This window comes from Protopterus annectens, chromosome 3.part1, assembly GCF_019279795.1.
Source record: "Protopterus annectens isolate FY-2018-M chromosome 3.part1, PAN1.0, whole genome shotgun sequence".
Lineage (NCBI taxonomy): Eukaryota > Metazoa > Chordata > Ceratodontiformes > Protopteridae > Protopterus > Protopterus annectens.
Window position 1 is genome coordinate 473,700,804 of NC_056732.1, and position 22,225 is coordinate 473,723,028.

General features: G+C 35.9%; 1 protein-coding gene across 1 annotated transcript in view; it reads left to right on the forward strand.

Annotated features, from left to right (window-relative positions):
• The window catches only part of DEPTOR (DEP domain containing MTOR interacting protein), a 1,242,917-nt gene that overhangs the window by 15,593 nt on the left and 1,205,099 nt on the right, over positions 1 to 22,225 (forward strand). The gene's annotated exons all lie outside the window — the stretch shown is intronic.

Below are 22,225 nucleotides of genomic sequence, written 5' to 3' on the forward strand. Positions count from 1 at the left end.
CCCAAATATCATAGCTATCTAGTCCATTTTCTTCTTTGTTGTTACTTTTTACTGAATAGTTCTTTCTCGGTTCTTTCTTCTTTTCTCTCTCCTGCCCCCCCCCTTTAGCTTAAGCGTGTATGACTTCTTTTTCCCCTTCACTACCTTTTCTGCTTCTTCTTCCTGTAGTCTTTCCAATAGGTTTGCCCATGAGACAGCTTTCTCATTCTCTGGTTTTCTCTGCAATGTTAGGTTCTGTAGTAAAACATCCTGCAACACTTCCAGCTGGAAGGTTGTAATAAAACCTCCATTCTGGCTCTCATTTTCATCCTCAAAAAGCCTTTACTGGCACATCATTTCAGAATCTTTTGAAGGTTTAACCACTTTCATCCTTTTGCAAGCATCATTGTCTCCCATCCTGTTACATGAATTTACATTTCCTGAAGGATTGCTTGCCTTCACAAACTCCGGACTGCTTAGTATAACTTCTTGCGAAGGCTCAACTGCCTTTGTAACGTTTGGGACCTCGGCACATTCTTGCTTGCTTTTCCCCAGTGGCAGCTTGTGGCATCGGACTGCAGGACTGTAGACCCCCCAGGTGTGTGAAGAAAAGAACATTTATTTTGTAAAATAAAACATTTAATTAAACTGGCTGACTAGTGCACAAGTGCTGTAAACGAGCCCAACTGACTCACAGCAAAGTCTTGGAACTCGAACTGCGCATGCTCGTTGCTCGGCAAGTTCCGTTATTTTTTTTTTCCTGTATATATGGACTGTCTCAGACTAATGTAAAGGCACTCCACATTATGGAGAGTACTACATCAGTGTGATGCCCAGATGTCTGTATGGTTAACTGCACAGCAAGGTGGAAGCGGGTCGGACTGTCACGTCCGCAGTCACATACGTGATGTTAAAGGCAGGATGTCTACTGATTGGTTCTCACTCTCTTTCTTTAAAGACAGCGAGAAACAATCAGTAGTAGCAGGCAGTGCAGGTACCTTTGGTTACTTGCTAGTTGCTCCATCTTGTGCTACCATTGCTGCAAACAGCTTTTTCTAGGCTTGCTATAACTACGGAGAGGAAAGATTTCTGAATCCTCAATCCTCCTGACCTAGCTACTTCATTTTTGTGTCATTAAGGAAACGATCAATTGCAGTCACTCATCAATCATTTGATTTTTTTTTAAACTTGAGGACGACAAGGTAAGTCAAAGCTGTGATGTTTATATGTGCAGGAATAAGTGGGCCACAAGGTTCTCATCTACCATGGGAATGTCTGACTCCCATACCAAAAAAAAAAAAAAAATAATGAATGAAGGGGCCAGTTGAGTGGAACTAGAACTGACATTGGTTGGGGTCCTGACTCCTGTGAGGGTGGGGATGGGGAAGTAGGTGGGGTAAAAAATGTAAGATTTACAAGTCAGCACAGCAAATGTTTTTTCAGTGTATTATTATATAAAAATAACCATATTTTGTCAGGAGTTTGAAGTTTGCTATTTGTCTTCTCATCTTCATAAGTAACCATAGAATTACAAGTGCAGAAGGAAATTCATATAAAAACTGTCTTTGTTCCTAGGAAAGATGAAATTATAAGGTCAGACTTATTAGCATTTGAGGACATTTTGGATTAATAATAGGATCTAGACAAGACTTGATGGAGTAGTTCATTGCATCAGCTCAGACAGAGTTCAAGGTATAGATGGCAAGACTGGTTATGAATAGGATCCTGGCTGCCTATTATATGCTAGTATGCGTATAGAAAGCAAGAAGTACATTGAATATTTTGGGAGAATTAGAGTGAAAATAAAATCAGAACAGAATAAAAAACTTTGTGAGGTAAGAGCAGTATTTGATGAGACAGTTGAGTTTGTGACTTAATTTTGTCTGAGAATCTATTTTAAAGCAATTATATAATGAGTCAGTCTGCTCTGTACCTTTTCAAAAGATTCAAAGACTATATATGATGAACAGAGTATTTTGGACTAGGATGTGGAAATGAAAATTTGTGTTAGGAGTTTAAATGTCATGGCACTTACTCAACACATTCTTTATGAGAAAGAGTTGAGGCTCCTGTTTTATGCATGTTGGATAAAAGAAAAGGAAAATGAAAAAAAAAAAAAAACAAATAAACCAAGCAGATGAAAACTGCCTTAAGTAAAAAACTAAGCTCAACGAAAACCAAATAAGGCAGCCAAACATAGTTAAAACGCATCTATTTATTAAACAGTGGTAAGAGCTTTTGTACAGACACTCTACTTCTATAAACCATGAAAAAAATAAAATCAAACCGTTTAAATAATACAACCAATAAAACAATAATTAAAAGCAATAAAACATTCCTGGATTCAATGGAATAATTTATGAGCCTTCAATACAGGCTTTAAAGGCATACAGCCATTTAAGCCTGGTACTCTATGTGCAAGTAGCCTGATAATCCATTTACTCTCAGCCATTTCCAACCTATTATTTAAATCACCCCTCTTTTGTCTAGATAGATCAACTGTAAAGCTAAAAACACAAAACTATGCCTGTAATTACCATGTACATGCCTATATAATGCAGTAGTAGGATCTTTGTTCTGGCATAGCAAGAGCTTGAATTCCCTAACCACCACCACTTGATAAATTGTTGCCTCATACTTTTGCTCTGTTCCTCATAAAATAAATAATGACAGGCATTTGAATTTCAGACTTCATATTCTTCAGAAAGTACATGGTAACACAAAGCCTTTTATTCTATCAATTTTCTGTTTATAAGATCAATACTTGAAATTTGTCCCTAGTTTTTGAGGCTGTATTCCCCCATTATTGGCTTTGTCCAGGTTTTTTGTGCTAACAGGTTGAGAGCTATGGCGAGAATTGTATTCACTGAATATGTTTGGGAGCTGTATTCCCCCATTATCGGCTTTGTCTAGGTGTTTTGTGTTAAGAAGTTGAGAGAGCTATGCTGACAACTGAATTCACTACATGATAGCCATTTAAGTTTCAGTCTGTCTTTCAAGAAACAGCTGATTTGGCATAGTGGTATGTTGCTCTGACTGTAGTGTGGGTCTATATTAGAAAATCAAACACCTAAACATCGATCTGCTAATATCGAATCCAAAAGTATCGAACCTCCCCAGAGAAACACACACGTCAGCCAATAAAGCAAACAAAAAAACTTTATATGCAAACTAAGTGGGGAACTTCGCCCCCTACACCTTGCCGACATGGGGGGCTATGCCCTCCACAACCTCCCCTAACTAAATATGCCAACTCTGAGATCACTCAACAGTACGGAAATGGCAAAATCCGGCAAACAGCCAAGGGAAATTTTTCCCTGCTTTAAATCGTCCGTTCGCCATTTTTTGCTTTCGATATTAGAAGATTGATGTTTAGGTGTTCAATCACCTAAACATTCGATCTTCTAATATAGACTCCTGTAGTGCACAGGGTCCGGGATTCAAGACTTGGCAGTGAAATGCATGGTGGTAACACAGCATTTTATTCTAGCAACTTTTCAAGATTATGCAAGGAATGTTTAAAATGTGTCCCTTACTTTTGGGGCTTTTGTTCCCCCCCCCCCCAGTAAATTTTGGCTTTTTCCAGATTTCTTGTGCTTCAAAGTTGAGAGATACAGTTGAGTGTCAACTGTATTTTACAAGGAGCTGAGAGCTTGAAAATAAGTTTAATGCTGCTTATGCTGTGCCTGCTTGTGGTGTTAATAGCACAACAGGTAGTGTATTTGTTTTTGATGCAGAGGACTTTGGGTTCTACTCCCACAGTATATAGATGCATTACTGATACTGTACTGTGTTGTACTTTTAAAGGGGGTGGATGCTGTAGTCCTGAGAATGTCCTCTTTGGCAGAGATACCTAGTAACGATGAACCTGTTGTCAGTTTGCCCATTCCCTATTGCAATATTACTACCTTATCATTTTTTTAAATGTAGCATAAGCAATTTATTCCTCAAGAGCAACAGGCACTTTATTTGTAGATGAAACAATGACATATAAAGTTGTGTGCTAGCAGCAACCTCTTCATTAGTTACAGATCTCTTTAATATGGAATTATTTAGATGACTTTTACTTCTGCAGAGATTGTGCATATTTACTGATACTGGTAGACTGTAGAAGTTTGAGTAGTCTTTTATGATGGAAATGTTCTGAATTGGACACTTTTGTCATTATTGGTGCATGCATTTTTGTTTCATTGTTTACTGGAAAAAAATTCAAAACAATAAATTTAAAATGCACTCTAACAACAACTGTACTGTATTATACAATGAATATAATTTAATATATCCAGGAAGGTGTATGAAAGAACAGATGTATCTTTCCTGTGCATGGGGCGTATGATTTGAAAACAGCCCAAACTTAATCTTTATCCGCCACTGGCCAAATGTATTTTCTTTGAATGTGAGTTTCAATGGTTTTTCAATGAATGTGAGTTTCAAGGGCAGATAATTTTTAATGCTAAGTCTATTTTCATTGTGAAACTGCATTGCTTTGATTAGCAGATGTCTATTAGTGTTTGTGCTGTAAAATGTAAAATAAAACTTTTAAATGAAATCCAAACCATCTTAGAAGTAAAGCAGTATGCACATTACAGTGTTTATGGTAAATGGGATGAAATAGCTAAGTAATGGGACATTGGAATAGCTGCAGGGGGGAAGCCTATTCAACCATGATTTTGTGAGGGGGAAAGGGCGGCAAACTCAGCCCCAGCTGAACAATACCTCTCAACTGTCCAGATTTTTGCAGAATGAATAGATTTTTGCTTCTTATTTTTGGTTTGTTCCTCGTAAAATTTGTGGTTTTCTGGCAAATCATTTAGGAATGAAGTCACTAAATAATGACAGGCATTGAGTTTCAGACTTCATACCCTTCAGAAAAATGCATGCTAAAGCAAAACCTGTTATTCTGTCAACTGTCTAAGTTTATATAAGAGCAATGTTTAGTACTGTTTGTATGTTCCCCCAATATATTTGGCCTTGTCCAGATTTCCTGCGTTAAGAGGTTGAGAGGTACGAGCAAATTAATCACATTATAGAATTAGGTATATCCAAACCTCTCGACTGTCCCCGATTTTGGCTCAGAATGTTGCTCTCCCCCTAATAATCCCTCCGCAAAATGGCAAATGTGGAAGAAAACATGGAGGGTTTACAATTAATTGTAATGATCAGAGTAATTGATTACTTTTAATTTCAGAGATGCATGTAGAGTCTCTTATTTTGTCAGCTGCTCAAGTTAACAGTACTAATATTAAAAAAAGTGTCCCTTCTTTGAAAGGTTCCCAGCTGTATTGTATGGCTATTTTATATTTTTGCATCACATTTTTGGTCCGTTTGTCATAAAATTGTGGTTTTCTGGCACATTAGTGAGAAATCATTAAAGATAGAGGTTAGAAAATAATGACAGACATTTGAGTTTCAGATTCCATACCCTTCAGAAAATTCATACTAATGCAAGACCTACTATTCTATTATCTTTCTAAGTTTATAAGAGAAATATTTAAAAATGGTCCTTATTTTTGGGCCTTTGCCCCACTTCTATTTATGGCTTTGTCCAGATTTCTTGCTCTGAGGGTAAGAGGTATGACAAATGTGTCAGGGCCATCACCGTCAGCCAGAGACATTTCAAATTGTGACATACTTGTTGCACCCCATTCCCCATTGTAGTGGCTCTGGATGTGTCCAAGGAAGGCAAGGATCGGTTATGCAGTGTAAATGTGCAGAGCATCCCCCCATCCAAGGTAGACATGAGTACTACAGTGGCTTTTCATCTATCCTTGATTTTGCATAATATTCTGGTTTTCCGTCATATTTTTATACTGCTGATTTATGCTTCTTATTCAGAAAATACATGTTGTTGCAGAGCCTGTTGCTCTAAGTTTAAGTAGCAATGCTTTAATGACCATCAGGTAAGCTTGTCTGAGACTGTAAGATGCAAATAAGCTTTAATAAGCATACTGTTAAAGAATTACCAACATTAAAAGCCTTTTTGTTGTTGTCATGCAGAGAATATTTACATAACTAGATTGCGTATAAGCTTTAGGTATTGAAATGCATATGACAGTATTTGTAATAAAGGACAGGATTACAGTATTTTCAGAAGCTCATTACATTTGTTGGAGACTAGCAGTCATCTTTGCAGGCTTTGCCTGTAAACTAAACAGAATGCCAATCTATTTCGTGTGATCCATAACCTGTCCGGTAATCCTTTAAGCAATTTATCTTGATCTTGTTTCTTGCTTGTTGTTCATTTTTTACTGTGATCAAGTTTTCCCCATGAAACAAGTAGATAGTTGTTGTCAGGCAGCAGGTCTTTTTTGGCTAAGAAACATTTTTACAAGTGGGGGTATCACAGAGATTGCTACTTTCAGCATGTTACTTGGTACTTTTATAAAGCTAAATATAAATCATAATTAGAACTGCAGTGCATTGCAAGGAGAAGTGATATGAGTTGAGTGCTGCTTGTTTTTTTATACTTGATTTTGACTGGCATTCCAGTAATGTAATTAAAAAGCAATTTCTTTTTTCATGCTTCACAACCTTTTTGTTTCCATCTAGGTATTAAGTAAGCTGTCATGTAGCCAATGCATTGAATTTTTTTTCTTCTACACTTTATTTTGTCTTGATTGGACTCTCATAATTATGGTTTGGCACCCAGAGCAGCGTACTTAATTAAAGTCCCAGTTGTTGTGGTTTTTAGCATAGCCCCACCACTTTCTAGTGGACCACACCCCTTCCTGTTGGCCCCATCCATTCAGCTGTTTCCTGCAGCCACCATTTGATTTGAAGCCACCAGCCACCACTGCTTTTTCCTTCTAATAACTTATCACCAGTAAGTTGTTTCTGCTTTGAAAACAACTCTTCCATGCTGCCACAATCTCCTCATACCTCTGCCATGATTCTTCCTGCTTCTCCATGCTGCCACTATGCCCAGAACAGAAGCAGGAAATGAAGCAATGAAAAGCATCCTTGGCTCAAAAGAGTAGGAGTTTTTATTGATATATGCATTACATATTATTTACATTATTTACATCTATTTACAAATCTCCATACATTATAAACTTCAATTTAAGCATCCCCCACTCTTTTATCCATAACCAAAGTATTATTTTCTCTAGAAACTTTTCCAAAGTCCATTTTCCATTGTATTTAATTTCATTTAGTCTCTTGTTCCATATAGTCCATGAAACATAAAATATTACCATTTTCTCTACTTCTTCCTGTTTTTGTACATCATAATAACCAAATTCTGTTATGTCCATATTTATTTGCTCAAATTTTAACAAATTTTTCACCCTATTATGTTTACATATTTCTTTCTATAAAGTATTAACTCTTTCACATTTCAAAAACACATGCTCAGTAGTCTGAAACTCTCCACATGTACTGCATATTCTATCTTGCTTTTTTGTATGGCATATTTGCCTTAACCAGCAATTTTCTAAAAGACAATTTCCATAAAAATCATTACATTCTTTAATCTTTTTATAGTAATTGTATGTTATTATTATGGCTTTTTTCTTATCTTTTTCTAAATCTTTCCATGGATCAATGCAATAAAATGCTTTCATAATATTTAAGTACCATTCCTTTCTATTTTTCTCACATATATCCTTTTTTATTTTCCATAACACAGTTTTGTTTTGGTACTCTTTCATTTCTTTACTCACAATGCTTTTATTTCTTTTTTTAACTTCCATTCCTTCCCACAATTGTTAGTATTTATACTGTTGTTTCCAACAAGTTTTTATTTTCCTTCATAATTTCTCATACCTTATATAAAATTATTTTTTTTATTTATTTTATTTATCATTTGTTGACCGGGAAAGTCCGACTAGGTTCCACAGAGCCTGTTTTCAGCGGAGGCCCGGGGAGAAATGCTCCAGATGCATGTCTTTGGAATTATGGAATTTGGAAAAATTAAAGATGCTGCATGAACTATTGGGTTTATTAAACCCAAGCTTCATTGCTTTTCTTTCATATGTAGAATCCTTCTATTGACTGGATTCAGTCTAAAGCCCCATATAAAAGAAAATATATTCATCATTAGTTCCTTTTCATACTTAATAAAAATCATATAGATGTTAGCAACATAAGCAGTTTTTTATTACCATGGTGTTCAACAAGTATGCTTTTGTTTGATATGAAAATCTATATGATTTCCAAAAAAAATAGTCATATCCTTTACTTCTTTGAGTACATTTTCCCACTGTTGTTGTCTGTATTCATTTCTTCCAAATATTATTCCTAATATAGCTATATATTTTTCATTGAACATAATACTTATTATACATTGAAAACCAAATCCTTTACTTTTCTCTTTATTTATACTTAAAACCATTTTTTATTTATACTTAATTTTTCATTTGCTTCTTCAATCCATACTTTAACAATATAATATAATTTATATAATTGTACATTATTGGCAGTTGTACTTCTTTCATCATTTTGTATCCACCACTACTTGACATTTTATGAATTTCCTTCACTATCACATGCATAACTAATGAGAAAAGTACAGTACTAGCTGAGTAGCCCTGCTTTATTCCACATTCTATTTTTATTTCTTCCCCAATCCAGCCGTTTCCATTTAGTTTCACATAGTTCCTTTCAGATTTTATTACTTGTAATATGCAAAATTCCCCATAATGATTTATATTGAATACTATTATAGAGTTTACTTATATCCCCTATCCCAACATTCTCTTCTACATTTTTATTTATGATTTCATCAATTATTTCACTTGTTATCAAGAATAACTCTTAACTTCCTTTTCTGTTTCTTCCAAATACATTTTGGTTATATATTCTATCCATTTTTTGTAACATTTTTGTTATTATTCTCATAAAAAATGTATATTCTATATTATTCATTGTTATAGGTCTCCAATTTTTTATCTCCTCTTTATTTTCTTTTTTAAATATATATTTTATAACTCCTGTACATATCTCATCTCTTTAATTTCAGTTTCTAACAATTCATTCATTCATAACTTCTGTAAAAAATATTTTTTGCCACTCCTTCATTCTTTATATGTACCATATTCAATTCTGGCCAGTCCTGTTGCAGAATTCATGTTAATTCTTTTTAGAATTTCATTCAATTCTTTCACAGTTATTTTTGTTATAAATACTCATTATCTTAATTATTTAATTTTTCACCTTTATACATTTGTTCTGTGTTTTTTTCTATTTTAACAAATAATTCCAATACATGTTTTTTAATTATTTCTTATATTCCTTCTTGCTGTTTTATTTGCTTACCTTCCTTATTTATAATTCTTTTATTTTTCTTTCATTTATTTTACTCAAATATGGTGCTACCTCTTCTTTCTTTCTTGTAAACAATATTTTTGTTTATATAACAAATTGTTAATTTTAGTTTGATTCTTTTTCTATATTTCTCTTTCTTTTTCATAAAAGGAATTTTTCTTCTCTAATAAGTCTCTGAATATTTCTTGACTTAATATCCTATGTCTTTCTTTTTCTTTTCTTGTTTTCTTCCTTATACATTGTAAAAACACTTTTTTATATTTCTCTTTAATATTAAGCCACCAAACAGTCCAATTATCATAAAACTCTCATATTTGTATGATTTTTCCATAATTCCATAAGTTATTTTTTTCTCTTCTAAATTTAATTATTCTTCTTTTTCTTTCGGCTGTTCCCATTAGGGGTCGCCACAGTGGGTCATCTGTTTCCATTTCTTCCTGTCCTCTGCATCCTGCTCTGTCACATCAGCCACCTGTATGTCCTCTCTCACCCCATCCATAAACCTTATCTTAGACCTTCCTCTTTTCCTCTTACCTGGCAGCTCCATTCTTAGCATCCTTTTCCCAATATATGCAGCATCCCTCCTCAGCACATCTCCAAACCAATGCAATCTCGCATCTCTGGCTTTTTTTCCAAACCATCCAACCTGAGCTGACCCTCTAATATACTCATTCCTAATTTTGTCCATTCTTGCCACACCCAGTGCACCTCTTAACATCTTTAACTCTGACACATCCAGCTCTGACTACTGCCTTTTTGTCAATGCTACCGACTGCATCCTATATAACATAGCTGGTCTCATTACCCTCTTGTAGACCTTCCCTTTCACTCTGACTGGTACCCGTCTGTCACAAATCACTCCTGACACTCTTCACTACCCACTCTCTTCTTCACCTCTCTTCCACACTCACCATTAGTCTGAACTGTTGATCCCAAGTATTTAAACTCATCCGCCTTTGCCAACTCTACTCCTTGCATCCTCACCATTCCTCTATCCTCCCTCTCATTCACAAACATATATTCTATCTTAATCCTGCTGACCGTCATTCCTCTCCTGTCTAGAGCATATATTCACCTTTCCAGGGTCTCCTCCACCTGTTCCCTACTCTCATTACAGATCACAATATCATCTGCAAACATCATAGTCTATGGGGCCTCCTATCTGATTACATCTGTCAACCGGTCCATCACCATTGCAAATAAGAAAGGGCTCAGAGTTGATTCTTGATGTAATCCCACCTCCACCTTAAACACATTGGTCACTCCCACTGCAGACCTCACCACTGTCACACTACCCTCGTACATATCTTGTAACATTCTTACATACCTCTCTGCCACTTCTGACTTCCTCATACAATGCCACAACTCCTCTCTAGGCACGCTGTCAGATGCTTTCTCTAAATCCACAAAGACACAATGCAACTCCTTCTGACCTTCTTGTACTTCTCCATCAACACTCTCAGAGCAAACGTCGCATCTGTAGTGCTCTTTCCTGGCATGAAACCATACTGCTGATCACTAGTCATCACCTCCCCTCTTAACCTAGCTTCCACTACTCTTTCACATAACTTCCCTTTCATTAATTCTCTTTATTCCTGTTCCTATTCTTATATATTCTTCATTTCCCTGTACTTTAACCCATATAGCCACGATCTGTGAATCCAGCATATTAAATTGCTTTGTTTTTAACTTTTAAACTATCAGATAATAAAAAATAATCAATTTCTGTCCTAATTTCATTCATTTTTTTGGTCCGGTGGCTATTCTCCCATACACTTAACTTTCCACTTCTCATAATTTCTTTAAAAAAAATTAACATCACAATTGCTCTTATTTTTTCTTAAATTACAGTTAAAATCACCCACCACTATGATATCCATATTTACACAAACATATTCAAGAATATTTTTAAACATCATTTCTCTTTCTTTTTTGTTACATATGCATATAAAGCAATGCTTTTATACACTTATATTTTCCAGCTCAAGTCTATTATGGTAATTCATCCTAGATCCACTATGGTTACACCTAATATTTTAATGCTTTCTTGATATAATATGCATATGCCCAAGCACATTTCTTTCCCCATATTCCAAACTTCTCCACCATCCCAAAGTTTTTCAGTCTGTGCTCTTTCTTCTTCTGTTATCTGATATTTTCTAAAACAATAATATGTGCATCTACTGCAGCACACCATTGTAATATACCTATTCTCTACTGCAGCACACCATTGTAATATACCTATTCTCTACTGCAGCACACCATTGTAATATACCTATTCTCTACTGCAGCACATCATTGTAATGTACCTGTTCTCTACTGCAGCACACCATTGTAATATACCTATTCTCTACTGCAGCACATCATTGTAATATACCTATTCTCTACTGCAGCACACCATTGTAATATACCTATTCTCTACTGCAGCACACCATTGTAATATACCTATTCGCTACTGCAGCACACCATTGTAATATACCTATTCTCTACTGCAGCACACCATTGTAATATACCTATTCTCTACTGCAGCACACCATTGTAATATACCTGTTCTCTACTGCAGCACACCATTGTAATATACCTGTTCTCTACTGCAGCACACCATTGTAATACACCTGTTCTCTACTGCAGCACACCATTGTAATATACCTATTCTCTACTGCAGCACACCATTGTAATATACCTATTCTCTACTGCAGCACACCATTGTAATATACCTATTCTCTACTGCAGCACATCATTGTAATATACCTATTCTCTACTGCAGCACACCATTGAAATATACCTATTCTCTACTGCAGCACACCATTGTAATATACCTATTCTCTACTGCAGCACACCATTGTAATATACCTATTCTCTACTGCAGCACACCATTGTAATATACCTATTTGCTACTGCAGCACACCTTTGTAATATACCTATTCTCTACTGCAGCACACCATTGTAATATACCTATTCTCTACTGCAGCACACCATTGTAATATACCTATTCTCTACTGGAGCACACCATTGTAATATACCTATTCTCTACTGCAGCACACCATTGTAATATACCTATTCTCTGCTGCAGCACACCATTGTAATATACCTATTCTCTGCTGCAGCACACCATTGTAATATACCTATTCTCTACTGCAGCACACCATTGTAATATACCTATTCTCTACTGCAGCACACCATTGTAATATACCTATTCTCTACTGCAGCACACCATTGTAATATACCTATTCTCTACTGCAGCACACCATTGTAATATACCTGTTCTCTACTGCAGCACACCGTTGTAATATACCTGTTCTCTACTGCAGCACACCATTGTATTATACCTATTCTCTACTGCAGCACACCATTGTAATATACCTGTTCTCTACTGCAGCACACCATTGTAATATACTTATTCTCTACTGCAGCACACCATGGTAATATACCTATTCTCTACTGCAGCACACCATGGTAATATACCTATTCTCTATTGCAGCACACCATTGTAATATACCTATTCTTTACTGCAGCACACCTTTGTAATATACCTATTCTCTACTGCAGCACACCATTGTAATATACCTATTCTCTACTGCAGCACACCATTGTAATATACCTATTCTCTACTGCAGCACACCATTGTAATATACCTATTCTCTACTGCAGCACACCATTGTAATATACCTATTCTCTACTGCAGCACATCATTGTAATATACCTATTCTCTACTGCAGCACACCATTGTAATATACCTATTCTCTACTGCAGCACACCATTGTAATATACCTATTCTCTACTGCAGCACACCATTGTAATATACCTATTCTCTACTGCAGCACACCATTGTAATATACCTATTCTCTACTGCAGCACATCATTGTAATATACCTATTCTCTACTGCAGCACACCATTGTAATATACCTGTTCTCTACTGCAGCACACCATTGTAATATACCTGTTCTCTACTGGAGCACACCATTGTAATATACCTATTCTCTACTGCAGAACATCATTGTAATATACCTATTCTCTACTGCAGCACACCATTGTAATATACCTGTTCTCTACTGGAGCACACCATTGTAATATACCTATTCTCTACTGCAGCACACCATTGTAATATACCTATTCTCTACTGCAGCACACCATTGTAATATACCTATTCTCTACTGCAGCACATCATTGTAATATACCTATTCTCTACTGCAGCACACCATTGTAATATACCTATTCTCTACTGCAGCACATCATTGTAATATACCTATTCTCTACTGGAGCACACCATTGTAATATACCTATTCTCTACTGCAGCACACCATTGTAATATACCTATTCTCTACTGCAGCACACCATTGTAATATACCTATTCTCTACTGCAGCACACCATTGTAATATACCTATTCTCTGCTGCAGCACACCATTGTAATATACCTATTCTCTGCTGCAGCACACCATTGTAATATACCTATTCTCTACTGCAGCACACCATTGTAATATACCTATTCTCTTCTGCAGCACACCATTGTAATATACCTATTCTCTACAGCAGCACTTCGTTGTAATATACCTATTCTCTACTGCAGCACACCAGTGTAATATACCTATTCTCTACTGCAGCACACCATTGTAATATACCTATTCTCTACTGCAGCACATCATTGTAATATACCTATTCTCTACTGCAGCACACCATTGTAATATACCTATTCTCTGCTGCAGCACACCATTGTAATATACCTATTCTCTACTGCAGCACACCAGTGTAATATACCTATTCTCTACTGCAGCACACCATTGTAATATACCTATTCTCTACTGCAGAACATCATTGTAATATACCTATTCTCTACTGCAGCACACCATTGTAATATACCTATTCTCTACTGCAGCACACCAGTGTAATATACCTATTCTCTACTGCAGCACACCATTGTAATATACCTATTCTCTACTGCAGCACATCATTGTAATATACCTATTCGCTACTGCAGCACACCATTGTAATATACATACTCTCTACTGCAGCACACCATTGTAATATACCTATTCTCTACTGCAGCACACCATTGTAATATATCTATTCTCCTTTTAATATTTGTCATACTGTTCACATTTAAAGCTAATATTTTCAGCTTTTAAGAACAGTTATTATAATAAAATGTTTATCCCTTTCCTTTATTACTTTCTCTAAGCATTGTATTTTTTTAATTTTATTTTCCTTTCTTTAACTCTTTTCCGTATTGGATTCTTATTTCTTACTGTACACCAGTCAGTTTCTTCCTTACTTCTCTCCTCAGTTTCTTTTTCCTTGTTACTTTCTTTAATTTCATGTACACCTTCTTTATCAGTCACGTGTTTTTGTACATTTTCTTGTAAAACACATTCTTCTGTCTCTTTCTCCTATATAACTTAATTTTTATTTTCTTGCACAGTCATTTCTCATTCTAGCCATGAATGACCAGTATTGCTAAATTATTGCACTTTAAATCATATTTTTTGCATTATGCCTTGTTTTACCACATAAATAATATCTTTTTTTATCACATTCATTGATTAAATTATTATTTTTTCCACAAAAATAACAAATCTTTGGTTGACCCATATATTTCACAAAACATTATTAATACTATGTACATGAATAACATTATCATTTTCCATTTTCAACATTACTCCACATTCCCATCCTCCAGTCCAGAGTCCTCTTTCATCATATATTTTTGTAGTGTCCATTACGTCTTTACATATAGCTAACAAATGTTCTTTCAGTTCTTTTGCTTCAACTTCCATTCTAAACTGGATCATTATTCTCTTTTTGTTTGTCTGTAAAAAGCTTGCACCACATATTCTGACCATGGATAAATATTTTGCTTTTGCTCATATGCACCCAGAAATTTTTCCATGGCTTGCTCAGTCTCAAATATCAAGTCACAAAAAGTCTCTTTATTAATTAAAGTAAATGCTCTTACCTCTTTTGCTTTGGCACGCAGGGGTGCTATAACAGAGTCCAAAACCTCATGTCTGTCCAAACTTTCTTCTTTTTTACTGCTCAGGTGTACTGTAAACTTCTGTTTGGTTTCTTTTATTTCGTCTTTCTTCTTCGTTCCTTTTCCAACAGTTTGTGGATAAGTTGTTATCTCTGGAACTTTTTCTGGCATAGTCTGTTCTTCTTCTTTTTCTTCTTGTATTTTTCCACGATGTTGCTCCATGAAATTGCTGATCCATTTTCTGGCTTACTTTGGTTTACCATTTCTTCCAAATAATCATCCCGCACCCCCACCCCTGATTGGAGGATTGTAATTATGCATTTTTCTGAGGTAACTGTCTTTCCTTCAAAGACTCTTCTCTGAAAGTTTTCCTCTGAATCCCTCTCTTTTTCATCTACAATGTGCTTTTCCTCCAATATCACAGTTTTTTTTCTGAACCCACATCATCAGAAAAAAATCTTGTGGTAGTGATTCTACCATTTCAACTACATTTTCAACAACTTTCACTCCAGTTTCAGCAAAAGCTGAATCTGCCATGTTTTCTCCCTGTTTCTCCTGGCTGCCTCTGTGCCTGGACAGGAAACAGGAAGTCAAGATGTGTAACCCACAAACCCTTCCCCCAACTACCAAGAGTAGGGAAAGTTCCCCTATGCCCTGGCCAGATTGTCTCTAGTAAATAAAAGGCCACCTCTGGTCTCCCCTAAAAAAGGGCCACTAGTGGTACTTACCTGGACAACAAAGGATAAGTAATTAGTAGGGCATATAAAGTATTGCATGCTAATTTTAAAAATCTATTGGAAAAGATTAAAAACACTTAGAAGATTGGGAACTTTACAATGGAATAACATGAGGACAACCATATGGCAAATTTATGATATTTATTAATATATACTTTTTGGTTGGGAGTGTTTGCATGGATATTTTTACACCCCAAGGAAATTTAGGAATTTTTTTCTTCAAGCATATAGCAAATGCAGGAGATGTGATGGGAAGGAGAGAGGTAATTTGGGTCATGTTTTTTTCAGAATATAATGGCTAGTAGATTTTAAAAAATCCCTATGCAGTACTTTGTCAGAAATGTTGGGGGAGCAAATCATTGTAACGAATGATTCTTTTGAGTTGAAACATATGATATGATTTATTTAGACATAGTAAAGCCTTACTAAGTTTAATGCTAGTGCCTATCAAAAAAGCAATTAATAGAAAATGGAAATCAAAATGAAAAAAAAAACACTTGTAATGAAGATATTGCATGTTATAAAAGAGATAAAAGAACTAGAATTGAGATCTTTAGAAAAGAGAAGGACCAAATTACATACCAATATACGCAGTTTGTGGGAAAATACATGGAGACTAATGTTCTGGAGTATAAGTAAGGTTTAAGGGTGGGTATGAATTAAGCAATTTATGTAATGGAGTGAATGAAAGTTGTTAAAAAGAAAACGTGTATGCTGCATGACTATAGCAATGAGAGTGTTACTAAGGTTTGTTTTATTTTCTGTGATTTTTTTTTTAAACATGATGATTTAATAAAGATGTTTAAAAACAAAAAAAACATCTCTCTGGAGTAGAGTAATTTCTCATAAATGTCATGGATTTTATCAGAATTAAATGAAAATGCATTTTATGGCTGTAGAGATTTCAAGATAGTAAAACTCAGTCTTCATAAGGATGGGAAATGTGGAGTACATCTCTATGTCGTCTGTCAAAACGTTGTGAATAGCAAGTCATACTATTTTAGTTGGCAGTTCCTGATAGGGTATGATGAGAAATTTTAGTAATGAATGTTCCTCCAAATATACTTTGACCCTTGTTGGTCTGCTTTGTTTGTCCTGCCAAGTTCCAACAGGATCAAAGTGTACTGAACTGTCTGCCAGAATAACTACTATCCCTGATTTATGTGAAGTTTCTGCCAGTATCCTAGAGCAGAAATTGCCCAGTTTCTCCTGCAGTGCTATTGATGGGTGTGTTTCTTGTAATTATATATTTTTAAACTTGAGAGACACGTTCCCTGCAGTACAGTTGTCTTTTCTTTCCTTGTGTTGGGATTCTTTGATCCTACTTAGCAGTTAGACCAAACTTAGCCCTGTTTGTGTGGAACTTATCTCTATCACTACCATTCTCTTTACAAAATTATTTTTATTAAATTTATGATATCTGTCTATGTACATTTAAATGCACAAGAAGCATGATGGTAACCTTTTTGTTGTGTGACTTTTTTAGTGCTAATTGCCTCTATCTTTTTGGTCATTTCCTTATACCCTAAAAATGGGATTATTTACATGGGAAAGCCACTAAATAAAACTGAATCCCAAAAGATTTACTTTGACAAGCCATGTTGGGTTTTTGGGGCCCTTCCATTAACAGAGTTAACCATGTTTTGATAATCAAGACAGTTGCACTTGGAAAATTTTACATCACACGTGAGTAGGTCTCTTTGTAAAATATTAGAGGCAAGAAATTCCTAGATAGTATGGTTAAATACTTAAAAGCCTATAAACTCTCTAAGCATTTAAAAAAAAAACAGTTTATTAACAAAAAAGAAATTCTGTGAACTGTTGTACCATAGTATTCTGTTATGGCTCTAATTTTTTTTTCTGTTACACTCATGCCATGATGCTTGTAACCTTTCACTATCACAGATGTGTGTGTTTACCCTTATTTTTTTCTGTTGAACTTATGCCATGATGTTTATAACCTTTCAGTATCTCAGATGAGTGTTTATATAGTCTTTAGGGTTACCCTAAAGTTTGTTGAACTCTTCTTTGGTCAACAAAGTGTAGTACTGATTAGTTTGTTTGATTGTCATACTGAGTAATCTCCAGTTTAGTCATCTGTGTGTTAAGTCAACAGTGATAAGTGACTGCACATTTGGGGTGGGAGTGGTGTGTGTGTGTGTGTGTGTGTGTGTGTGTGTGTGTGTGTGTGTGTGTGTGTGTGTGTGTGTGTGTGTGTGTGTGTGCGTGTGTGTGTGTGTGTGTGTGTGTGTGTGTGTGTGTGTGTGTGTGTGTGTGTGTGTGTGTGTGTGTGTGTGTGTGTGTGTGTGTGTGTGTGTGTGTGTGTGTGTGTGTGTGTGTGTGTGTGTGTGTGTGTGTGTGTGTGTGTGTGTGTGTGTGTGTGTGTGTGTGTGTGTGTGTGTGTGTGTGTGTGTTTGTGTCTGTGTGTGTGTGTGTGTGTGTGTGTGTGTGTGTGTGTGTGTGTGTGTGTGTGTGTGTGTGTGTGTGTGTGTGTGCGAAAGTGTGTATGTTAGGGTGGTGTAGAAGTTATGTAAGGGGATAAGTTTAGTGCACGTGTGAGTTTTTGTAGGTTAGAGTAAGAGGTAGGAAAGGAGAAAGATTTAGCTTATGGGTAAGTGTTTACAGGTTTGAGTTGAGGTAAGGTTAGATTAGATTTAGTGTTGTGTTCACACTTGTATGTGTGGATGGCGAGTTTTTCAGATATCTTGCATAGTGGTAGGATTACAGAAAGTTTATTTTTAAGGTAAGGTGTGTGTAAAGGTTGGGGCAGCGTGAGGGTTAGAGTCAGCATGCATTACGTACGTGGCTCAGTAGTACCTTAGGAAAACTGATTATGTCACTACCACTATTCAGACCATTTTTTTCTAAATGTCTCCTTTTTCAGTCTTTTGAGGTTTTGGTATTTCTGTTATCAATGAAATTAATGTTTGACTTGTTTTGAGCAATTATTTTTTTTTGTTAGGCATTAAACTGTTTGAACATTCATGGTATAATCAGTCTTTAGATATTGCTCCAGAATACTTCATCTGAAATGCTGTTAGCCTTAAAAGTTTTACTTGCAATTGCACTACAGTTTAAGTCTTTGCATGTAGTTGTTGTGTTTACTGCTGTTTTTGCACGTAGTTGTTGTGTTTACTGCTGTTTTTGCATGTAGTTGTTGTGTTTACTGCTGTTTTTGCATGTAGTTGTTGTGTTTACTGCTGTTTTTTTTCCATTATCTAATTCTGTATCTGTTTTCACATTATCATCTTTTACTTCATGCTTGTAATTTTATGAGCATGCTGTTTATTGCAAAACAAATAAAAATGTTATTGACAAAAGGACCCTTTCAAACTTGAGAACTATACTTACTGTAATAAAATAATTTCAGACATGTCTTGAGAACACTTGACCTCTTCATATTGGGCTGTTAACCGCAGTAATGTTTAATGACCATATATATTCATGACCAGAAAATATAAATATATTTTACTCCTGGAGACAGGAGTAGCATGATAGCATGATCGTGTGGCGTAATTATATGGTTCATGATACAGTGTCTGGGTTAGGTGGGGGGTTCTTATTATGTGCAAAAAGGTAATCAATTCTCGAGTATCAGCCCCAAAGAATCTTTTTTATAAGGCCTTATTAACACTGCAGAAAAGTACAGGGATGCACTGCACAATCAGAAATACACTTTCCTTAATTAACTAAATATATTCAAAACATACAAACATACCAATAACATTAAAACTATATATACAGCCAAAATAACACTTCTAAGTTAGGAGTTTCTCTGTTATCCCTGCCAGTGAGATACCCTGAAAAGTCTAGCTTCCAAGATTTAAAGCTACCAGAGTAGTATTTTCAACATTAACATCAGAAAGTTTACACACTCCTGCAAGAGTAAAATAAAAACTTAAAGTTGTTTAGAGGTAGTACAACACTAAAACAGAAAAGGAATGTAAAAAGTGCTTAGCAGAAAACTTAAACCCTGCCAGAGTCTACTGTGTGCTGTTTCTGTATAATAAAGACAGAATGTAGTCCAACACTGTGATCAACAACTACTCAGAGGATAGGCCATGGCTCTGCAAAGCAAAGATGATAGAGGCTAAGTTTGTTTTTCTTTTGGCTTTCCCAAGTTAGGGTCGCCACAGCGTAATTCCGGTCCGCTATTGATTGGCAGTCGATTTTTATGGTGCCGAGGTGCTAGCCCGATGCCCAACCTTCAACGAAGGCACACCCATTCACGCATGTCTTTCAAACACTACTCGACTGCGGGGAGGACATGCAGACACCACACAGAAGGCGCTCCAACCGAGAATCGAATGGGAGAACCTCTTGCTGTGAGGAGACAACTCTACCGCTGCACCACCGTGGCTTATGATAGAGGCTAAGTACAGAGCCAAAAGAAGCATACTAAGCCGTACTAGTGAAAGAAAAAAAATATGTAATACAGTAATATCTTGAATCAGTAAAGTACTACCTACGATATGGTATTCTGCAAGAGCAACACCTATTTCAACATTTTTACAAACCAGTATTGCCTTTGGTTGCTATTATATTCGCTATAAGACTTATTACAAGAAATTGCCTAGCTATGGCTTGTGATGGTAGGCAAGCAGTAAGTGGAGAAACTGATTTCCTTAACTCCAGCACACCCCAAGAAAAGCGAACAAAAACCTTGTCTAAAAAGTCTGAGAGAGAGGAAGTCTTGCAGGTAGGTCATCAGATGCCAGAAATACTGTTATAGAAATCACTGAGTAGTCATTATTACACAAAACATTATTACAGTAATGTTCTTGATCATGCAGTCAGTGAATACCCCTGAAGTGCTAGATGGCAATAACTCCTGTCCCTGTTGTACATTTGTGAATGCCTTCCCCATTCATTTATAGAATCTTCTGAAAAAATACTACTCAGGTAACTTTGTCATGGCTAGCACAAGAGAGGAAAGAGAAGCTTGAAATGCAGGTGATCAGCACTCTAATCTCTTAGGGCAGGTTGGCATAATGATTAAAATGTTTACCTTACAAATACAAAGTGCAGGGTTTGATTCTGACCTCTGGTTATTGGCTAGGCTTGAAATAGTCTGTAGACTGATAACCTTGTCTGAACCTGTGAATGAAGATGACACCTGGGATAGGCTTGATATAAAAAAAGCTATTGTATACAAAAGAAAAACTTGGTCATCAAGTACAGAATGACAAGAAGCAAAAATAAAAACATAGACTTACTCTCCAAGAACACTTTATGTTGAGAGTCGGTGCCAAATAGTAGTTTCAGCAATTTTAAACATTTGTCTGCTTATGTCCATACCTTTTCAGTTCCCTGAGACCAAGGCCCCAGACCCGTCACACAATGTTAAGACTGATACACCAAAGATAAGTATACAAGTGCTGTTATATGTTCAGATTGCTAAGGTGAACACTTGTGCCATTTCTGTGGAGGTGCATAGATGGGAGAGCAAGGAGTCTGTTTTACAATGTAATGAATAGGCTCACGGCATCAAAACAGCTCATTTAAGAGCCCTGCTTCACCCTGTCTTGGGTTGCATGCTGGATCATAAAAATGATGGTCAGTGTGAGTTTTACATTCTTCGAGTGCTTTGGATGTTATAATGCCAACTATTTCTATTTCCTATGATGTATGTACATCTGTATTTCTATGCCTGTAATAACATGTAAAAGGGGAATGTAATTTGAGGAGCTTTTCTCCCTAGGCCTCCACTGATAATCGTTTTTTGCCCAGTCAGATCTTTCCAGTCTACATATACAAATAAATAAATAAATAAACCAGGAATTTGTTCCACCATGACTAAGTTAACCTCATCTTAAAGAAATCACCTTTAAGATTAGATGACCATCTATCTCTATATTAATTTTTTTTGCTATAATTTCTTGTCCCTTTATCATGCCGTACAAACAGGACAACCACTGGAGAACTAAGCAACTGATCTTTAACACACTGGCAAGCCCAAATAAGATCGCTCCTGAAAAAGCTTATAATGGACAGAATGTAATTTAATCTATTTAAGCCTATCACTGTATAACAAATTATTCACAAAATAAAGTCACCTTGGGTAATAGTTTTGTACTCTCTCTCCTGTATGTTTAGCTCCAGTGTTGAGTGAATACAGAAATTTGAGCAATACTCAGAAGTGAACATTTTTTTTTTTCTGGAAGTCATTGTTCTCAAGATTGCTTTTGTAATATGATTATACGATCTGCAACATTAGAAGTTTGCTAGGCTCTCCATCATTACTCCCACTTCTTTAATTTCAGTCTTGGCAGGAA